This window comes from Manihot esculenta, chromosome 12 (genome assembly GCF_001659605.2).
Source record: "Manihot esculenta cultivar AM560-2 chromosome 12, M.esculenta_v8, whole genome shotgun sequence".
NCBI classification, from domain to species: domain Eukaryota; kingdom Viridiplantae; phylum Streptophyta; class Magnoliopsida; order Malpighiales; family Euphorbiaceae; genus Manihot; species Manihot esculenta.
Genome location: NC_035172.2, coordinates 32,180,727 through 32,189,165, shown reverse-complemented (window position 1 = coordinate 32,189,165; position 8,439 = coordinate 32,180,727).

Here is an 8,439-nt window from a genome sequence, read left to right as displayed (position 1 = left end):
GCCCTGTTTTGCCTTCCTTTGCATTTTTTTCCATGCATGTTTATGATGTTTTAGAGGGTCTTTGGGAAGATGTTTTAGAGTTATGTTAGAGTTGTTTGGCACCTCATGTAAGTCCACCTGTGTAGGATCGGACCTGAGACGAGGTGTTTAGTTCTAGTGTGAGAGTTGGCCCAGAGATAGCTGAGCAAAGGCTTCAGGTGAGTAGATCTAACTATGCATTTTTTAAAGCTAATGTTTAAAGATACTGACAGTATGAGCATGAGACACGCATCATTAATGCCATGTGGTACTAGGTTGTATCGCATTAGAGATCACGAATGTGCTGCATTGCATTGCATTATTTATTGTTAATGGGATGGACCAAGGCGATCTCAGTAGCCCGTTACCTGTTATGTCTAGATAAGACCTTTGGGTGCTCCGTAGTTAGGGGCCGGGCTCTAGTACATGTAGTGACCTGGGAGCTCCTTAGGGGCCGGGCACCGACAGAGGGAGTTCTGGGATCATGTCTAATCCGAGATGTGATATGTTTGTGCTGTGACACATTTCACGAGAACATGTAATGCGTGAATGAACTGTTTATATGGTTTCTACTCACTGGGCTCTCGTAGCTCATCCCTTTCCCTTCCCCAGTTTTGTAGGGCCAGTCTTAGTTGTGGGAGACCAGAAGTCTTCAGAGTGAGCTATGAGAAGTCAGAGATATATATCATGGATGAACCTGTCACCAAGAGCCCTCAACCTAGCATAACATGCCATGATCAACTGTGCTCAAAACCATACCTGGTCTCTCAGCTCATCTCATATCATAACATCGCATATCGAGGAATCAGAGATCAGTCAACATCCATAATACAGTAAAAATGCACATGCATCAAACATGGCATTACACATCATCATGCAAGACAGGACTCTTCATCCTATCCTAGTGGACATGATCTTACTCTTGATCTTTCTTATTGTGCTTGCCCTCCTAACAAAACCTCTTTCCGATGTGAGAAACCTTGCTCAACACACCGTACTGTTGAGGCCCTATGCTCTGATACCATCTGTAACAGCCCGGATACCGATACTCCTCTGTAACGGCTCCAAACTGCTCGGCGCTAGGATCCAGATCGGCTTAAGGCTGCTGGGACCCGTAGCAAGCCTAACTGAACTCTCTAAACATCTGGTAGAATCCCATACATGATCACCCTGTTACTGTTCAGGCTTAACCTGAACAAGATCTGACTGAAAACTTTTCTTTTCTCTTAACCAAGCTTACCTCATGCATGCACTTACTCGTAACTTAACCCCACTCTGGAGTCCACAAGGGCTGCTCCAATGGAGTAACATCTCATTCATTAAGCTTGGGACCCATGAAAACATCTTGAAAACATTTCATACAAAATGAAATCATTTAGCTTAAAAACTTGTGATCATGTGCAACAACAAGGGACTAACCAACACTAGGCAAAGCACAACTCTAACGTTACCTCATAACCTTTTACGTGACATACTCTTTCCATTCATAACCTTTATATACCTCATGGCCTTATATCATGTCCACAACTATACTATACAAGCATACAATCAGAGCATAACAGAACATAACAGCACTGAAACTGTACTCCAATCTTACATAACATATACATGCCACTCAATCAACACTAAGCTATACTATTACATACAAAACACTTCATGTAGCAACTACATGGACCGTATGCTAATGCCATGCGTTGTGAGTTCATGTGTAGTTCTCCATGGACCACATGATGTGATGTGATGCTAATGCTTGTTTGCATGTGTGCCTGTTGTGTTTTCAGAAGAGTGAAGATGTAGGATGCTAGTCGATCTGTGGAGTCAGATCCATCTGAGAGGGAAGGTATGGCCACCTTTTCCCCTGTTTTGCCAGGGGTGCAGTCAGGCAGAGTTGGCAGTGAGGAAATAGCAAGAGACCTTGGAAGGTCTATTGAGGTCAGCAGAGAAGACATGGTGTCGAGGAGGGATATAGGTGTGCAAGTGAATATGGATGAAGAAAGTATGGGCAAGTCAGAAGCATCCAAGATCTCTAGTTCAGGAGACGTTGATCCCTCCATTCTGAGTACAGCGGCCAAAAGAGGTAAGAAGAAGGTGAGAGGTCTCAAAGGGTCGAAGAAGGGTAAGTTTTGGCAGCGGCTGAAGGCTAGTTTAGCTGTTGTTGGTGCGAGCTCTGGCGCAGACCCTATAAGGTGCAGAAGGTGTGAAAGATCACACAAAGGAGTTTGTCGGTTTGGGACCACGGCATGCTTCAGGTGCGGACAGGAAGGGCACTTCGCACGTGAGTGTCCTACTGCGCCGAGGATGGTACGGTCTCAGCAGCGGGTCGCCAGGCATGTGGCTCCAACCAATAGGCAAGGAAGAGAGGCAGACACATCGGACACAGTGATGCCAGGTATGCACACTTGTTCATGTTCTGTTGTTTTGTGAGCTCTAGTGTTTCTTTTCTTTAGTTGCTCTAGGAGCTTTGAGTGGTTGAGTTGATAGCTTCTGGGCGTAGAATGTTCTCTTTGGGTGTGTAGACCCGGGTAGGATTCATCTCTGGCAAAGGTTCAGTCCAGTGTCCTTGAGCAGAGCCGTCCACTCGATCTTGAGGTCCTAGACTGAAGTGTCTGGATGTCATTCGGGGGAATGGATTGGTTTTCTCCTTATGATGCTGGTGGTTACCTGCATCTGCAGCGCAAGGTAGTCAGGAGCGGAGTTCAGGATGGATCCGAGGTAGGCGTCAGAGAGGACAGGGTAGGAGGCCTAGAAGTTTGATGTCAGCTGTCAGGCTCGTAGGGTGTAGTTGTTCTAGTGTGAGGAGGTTAGCAGGCAGGTCTGGGAATCAACCTTAGGACCCTAGATAATGAGAGTGGTTAGAGGTGTTCGCAGCCTAGTGTCAGGTTTACCATCGATCAGGGAGGTAGAGTTTGGTTGAAACGTACATGATACCAGAACCATTTCTATCGTTCCGTTCAAGATGGTATATGTGGAGTTGTGAGAGTTAGAGGAAGAGTAGGAAGAGTTGGCAGAATAGGAGTGCGGAGCTTGGTAGACAGGAGGTTCATCCGACCGAGTACCTCACCCTGGAATGTTCCAGTTTGGTTGTGGAAAACGAAGGATGAATCTGTGAATATGCTGTTGTTGTACAAGGTCACTACCAGGAATAAGGAACCTTTACCTTGAAGGGAAGATCTACTGGATTGGCTAGTGAAAGCTGGTTCTTTCCTAGAATAGATCGGAGATTAGGACAGAGGAAGAGTGTAGAAGAGAAGAGTAAAAGCAGAGAAGGAGGAAGAAGAGAAGGATCAGAGTAGCGCAGCAGAAGTCTGTGGAGTTCAGGAACCCGGGCGTTCTTCCTCCAGAGTATCGATGTCTCTCTTTGGTGCGGAGTTAGGCTTCGCTTGCTTGTTTGCATGTTTGCTTGTTTGCTTGTTTGGTGTTGAACATTTGGGGATGAATGTTTTATAAGGGGGGTAGATTGTAATACCCGGCTCGTTCAGGCATCGGAATTTCTACCGTCCGGTGGAAATTCGGATGTTGGTTTCTTTTTGCGGGTTATTGCAAGGGCTAAGTAAAGGTTTTCCAAAAGGTTTTTATGTGTTTTATGGTTTTAAAAGGAAAGGAAATGTGTTTTGAAGAGAAAAGGGTCAAGGAGGGAAAAACAGAGGTTCGGCCGCCGAAGGAATGTTCGGCCGCCGAAGGTGGTAGAGTTTGTGCCCCCGAAAGCTAGGTTCGGCCGCCGAACTTGGCTGAGTTGTGGGTGCATGTTTGGCTGCCGAAAATGGTTGACCAAGCCACCTATAAAAGCCCCTTAGGTCGGTTGAGGAGCTGAGTTTTCTTCCTCTTCCCACCCAAGGTGAGCTCATGTTCTCCTTGGCATGATTTCATGGTTTGGTCAAGTTCTTTCCAAGTTTGAATAAGCTTTTACCTTGGTTTTGAAGGTTTTGAGCAAAAAGAGCAAGTTTTGGAGCTTGGAGCTTTTACAGCTTAGTTTCTCCATGTTTTGAAGTTAGGATCACACCAACTCTAGTGCATGAAGAGGTAAGTGTTGATCCTTATGTTTTATGGTGTTTTAAGCAAGTTTTATGGAGGGATAGAGGGTAGGTTTGCATGGTTTGCATGAGTTGTGCATGAAGGGGTTTATGCATCCTTTATGCCTTTGTTTGCTATATGTGGTCATTTGATGTTGTGTGTGGGAGTTTAAGGTTGTTTGAAGCTCCTATATGTGTGTCTAAGGGTTTGTGCATGGTTTTAAGAGGTTATCTGCATGTTAAGAGGGATAGGAAGGTTTAGGGAGGCTTGTTGGTGCATGGATCTAGGTTCTGGAGGAACTCAGGTTCGGCCGCCGAACCCTTGAGGAGGTGGGATAGGCCGCCTAAACTCGCCCCCGAAGGTTTGGACTTTCGGCTCTGGAGTGGAGATTCGGCCGCCGAACCTGCCGCCGAACATGCCTGACTTTCGTCTCTGGAGGAGACTTTCGGCCGCCGAAAGTGCCGCCGAAGGTGCCCTGTTTTGCCTTCCTTTGCATGTTTTTCCATGCATATTTATGATGTTTTAGAGGGTCTTTAGGGAGATGTTTTAGAGTTATGTTTGTAATACCCGGCTAGACTCCGGTATCGGAATTCCTACCGTCCGGTGGAATCTCGGATGTCGGAAGCCTCTAGTAGGGTAGAAACATGTTTTCATAAAATGTTTTAATGTATTTCATGGTTTTAAGTATGAAGATTTAACGAGTTTTTGCATGAAAAGTCTTTGGAGGAAAACCCAGGTTCGGCCGCCGAAAGTCAAGTTCGGCCGCCGAACATGCATGCGTTTTGGAGGCACGTTAGGCCCCCGAAAGCATGAGTGAGGGAAGTCCAGGTTCGGCCGCCGAAAGTCAAGTTCGGCCGCCGAACATGACATGCATGCGGAAGCACTTTCGGCCCCCGAACGTGGCCTGGCCAGCCACCTATAAAAGGGTCACTTAGCCGAAATGGGCGAGCTTTCTCCCATTTTCGGCCACAGCTAGCTTCCGACCTCCCTCTTCCAAATTTAGTGTTCTTCCTTCAAATCCCCACCATTTTTCTTGAGTTTTAAGCTTGCATTGAAGGTTTTGAACTTTTGAAACAAGTTTTGGAGCTTTGGGAACTCAGGAGCTCATTTTCGTGGATCTCCAAGTTTAGGTCGTCTCCCTCTCGATCTTCAAGAGGTAAGAGCCGGTCTTAAGCTCCTTATGTGTTTTAAGTAAGTTTTAAGTGATTTTATGGGTAGAGATGCATGTTTAGGCTTGTTGATGAGTTTATGGGTTTTGATGTTTTGATGAACAATGTATGTTGATTTTTGTGTGTTTGAAGTGTTGTAGTTGGGATATTTGATAGTTTGAGACCTCTAGGTGTGATGTATGATATGTATGCATGTTTTAGGACAAGTTTATGCATGATTTGAGAGTTGGGAGGCGAATGTGCATAAAGGAGCCGAGTTTCTGCCCTTTGGCAGAAACCAGGTTCGGCAGCCGAAGGCACTTTCTGCCGCCGAACATGGCTGGGGAGGCAGGCCTTTCGGCTGCCGAAGTTGCCCCCGAAAAGAGACTTTCGTCTCTGTCTGGGACTTTCGGCCGCCGAAGGTGCCGCCGAACATGCATGAGTTTCGTCTCTGTCTGGGACTTTCGGCCGCCGAAGGTGCTGCCGAACCTGCCTGACTTTCGGCTCTAGAGGGACTTTCGGCCGCCGAACCTGCCGCCGAAAGTGCCCTGTCCAGCCATTTCTTGCATGTTTTTATGTAGTTGTTTTATGATGTTTTAGGGGGTTTTTGGGGAGAATATTAGAGTTATGTTATGTATGTTTGGTCCCTCATTGGAGTCCACCTGTGTAGGTTCGGACCCGAGGAACCGAGGACCCCAGCAGTGAGCCAGCTGCTACAGAGTTTGTCAGAGCTTGCCAGAGGTGAGTGGAATAAACCTTAAGTTTTTAAAATAAATGAAATATGAATTTTGAGCATGATCCATGCATCATGAATGCCATGAGATATAGTAGGTTGTTTGCATTAGTATCCACGAATATGTTGCATTGCATTTATGATGTTGATGTGGATTGGTTATTGGATGATCCTTTAGTCCTCATATGATATGATGATGTTATGGCATGATATGGTATGGAAGTCCAGGTTGTACCCATTCTACGTCCCTGGCACGATGTAAGAGGAAGTCCAGGTTGTACCCATTCTACGTCCCTGGCACAGTTGGACTGTATGATATATTATGTTAAGAGAAAGACCGGTTGTACCCATTCTACGTCCCGGCACAGTTGGACTATGTAGAGGACTATTGGTGACAATACCATCCGAGATGTGATTAGTTGTGATGTGTTGCATTACATAATGGCATGAGACTTTAAATATTGTTTTCTACTATTCTGCTCACTGGGCTTTGTAGCTCACCCCTCTCCCCTAACCCCAGGTGTGCAGGTACAGGGTAGACCAGGAGGTTAGCCAGAGTTTTGAAGTATGTGTATGAAATAGTTAGATTGTGGACATGACAATTGTACTATGATGTAATGTAAGAGATTCAGTATGTTATGTAATGAGGTATATTGAGGTTATAGATGTGCTTGACCCTATGAGTATTGTAATCCCTTGTTGATGCATGATCTTAGATATTGTTGATACAGATGAAAGCCAACTCATCTCATGTTGTATCGCCCATTGGGGCATTGATGAGATCCCACAGAGGGGTCAAGTTATGATTATGTTTTAGTGCATGCACAGGTTGAGTTTGGTGTATGAGGAATGAATGAAAGAAAAGTTTAAATTTCAATGTATGTTGTTGATCATGTATGGGATTATACAGGTTTGCAGGTTTATGTCAGGCTTGCTACGGGTCCCGGCGGCCTTAAGCCGATCTGGATCCTAGCGCCGGTAACGGTCCGATTTTCGGATCGTTACAGAAATGGTATCAGAGCCCTAGGTTCATATGGTCGGACCTAGAGTGTCGGGCTAATAGATGTTATAGAAGGTCAAGCACAATAGGAAAGGTCATGTCCACTAGGATAGGATGTGGAGTCCTGTCATGTATGATGATGTGAAATTCCATGACTTTATGCATGTGCATTAATGATATGCTATGATATGAATGATGTATATGTGATGAGGGTTCATGTGTGCCCACATGAACCATATGATGCTAATGTTTGTATGATGTGTACTATTTTCAGAAAACAGGATGAGAGGAACTCGTCGATCTGCAAGATTGACTGGAGTGCCACCTGAGGATGAGGGCACGAGCTCCCGTCCTCCTACATTGCCTAGGGCAATGTCTTGTAGAGCCAACAGAGAAAGAGTGTCAAGGGACCCTAGAAGGTCTTTTGATGCTAGCAGAAGGGGGACAGATAGAGGAGGAAGTTCTTCAGGAGTGAGGGAGGTTATGGAAGAGGATCAGAGGAGGGATGGGAACCTGGATGTGAGCATGGAGGAAGAAGGGACAGGGGAGTCTCAGGGAGGCGTTCAGGCCTCGGGGTATGGTTTTCCACCCCATTATCCACCCTTCCCACAGGGTTCAGGGTGTCCGATGGGAAGTATATCGGATTACTCCAGCTTTAACCCCTACCCTACCTACATGCCTTATCCACCTTTCTATCCACCTTACACACAGTACCCAGCTTATCCACCCTCACCCTTCTATCCAAACCCGGCAAACCCCACCTCGGGGAATGCTGCACCTCCACCTCCACCACCTACAGAACCAGCAGCCCCAGTTACTCAACCTCCTAGACCTAGCTCAACGGATGGGAGCAAGGTAAAGATGACATATTACCTCAAGCTGGATGCTCCCAAATACAAGTCAGGGGATGACCCCTTTGAGTATCTGAGAGTAGTGAAGACAATAACTGATGAGCTAGGGGCAAGTGACAGCAGGGCCATTCAGATGGCAGGGTTCACTTTAAAGTGCAAGAAGGCACGGGAATGGTTCAAGTGTTATGTGGACCCGAGACTAGACGGTATGACATGGGAGGAATTTGCGAATGAGTTCGCTAGATGTGCTTTTCCAGACAGTTCTAGAGAACTGAAGATGATTGAGTTTGAGCAACTAAGGCAGTTAGAGCACATGGGTGTAGAGGAGTTCACAGATAAATTCTTGGAGCTATTGCCTTTTTCAGGGCAAGCTCTAGATACAGATATGAAGAAAGCTAAGAGGTATGTTATGAAGCTGCATTCCCGGTACTCCTCGTTGATTCAGTCAGCTGAGAGAGAAAGTTTCCACACTGTGGTGAATATGGCTCGAAGAATGGAGGCAAGTGCTATAGTTGAGGGGTCAGTGAAGCAGTCAGTGACCCAGTCTTCAGGGGTTAAGACCCCAGGCAGAGGAGGACCAGGTTTCTCTTCTCAGAGCTCAGGTAAGAAGAGGTGGGATAACACCACCAGGAAGCCGAAGAAGAATAAGTTTTGGAACAAGTTAAAATCCGGTCTGGG